Source organism: Brassica oleracea, chromosome C9 (genome assembly GCF_000695525.1).
Source record: "Brassica oleracea var. oleracea cultivar TO1000 chromosome C9, BOL, whole genome shotgun sequence".
NCBI classification, from domain to species: Eukaryota; Viridiplantae; Streptophyta; class Magnoliopsida; order Brassicales; family Brassicaceae; genus Brassica; species Brassica oleracea.
In genome coordinates this window covers 37892112-37892847 of record NC_027756.1, presented here as the reverse complement: position 1 = coordinate 37892847, position 736 = coordinate 37892112, and positions in this window count along the sequence as shown.

Here is a 736-nt window from a genome sequence, read left to right as displayed (position 1 = left end):
AGTATGGTCAATCTTGGAACTGAGCCGGGTTCCAAAGCCTACAGACTTTATGATCCAGACAAAAGGAAGGTGATGGTGAGTAGAGATGTGATTTTCGATGAAGAGAAAGCTTGGGACTGGGCGTCTACAACAAACCAAGCTGATTGTGAACCGAGCATGCTTAAGCTTCCACATGAGGGTGATATACAAGAAGGTAATGATCAAGGTGAGGATCATGAACAGGAAGCTATAAACCAAGATGAGGAAGAAGAAGAAGATGCGGATCACAATGCAAACCAAAACGGTGGAGGTCAACCGCTGGTGACCAGACAAGGCCGAACCATAACAAAACCAAGATATCTCGATGATTATGTGTTACTTGCATATCAAGAAAGTTCAATGCTGTTGCTCACAGTGGATGGCGAGCCAGAGAACTATTTTGAAGCTCGCGGATCACAATGCAAACCAAAACGGTGGAGGTCAACCACTGGTGACCAGACAAGGCCGAACCATAACAAAACCAAGATATCTCGATGATTATGTGTTACTTGCATATCAAGAAAGTTCAATGCTGTTGCTCACAGTGGATGGCGAGCCAGAGAACTATTTTGAAGCTGAACACGTACGAGAATGGGTTGAGGTGATGGTGGCCGAGTTGGAGTCTATCACAAGAAACAATACATGGGAACTTGTGGATAGACCGGCTGGAATGAAACCTATAGGGTTGAAGTGGATCTTCAAGATCAAGAGAAAGGCG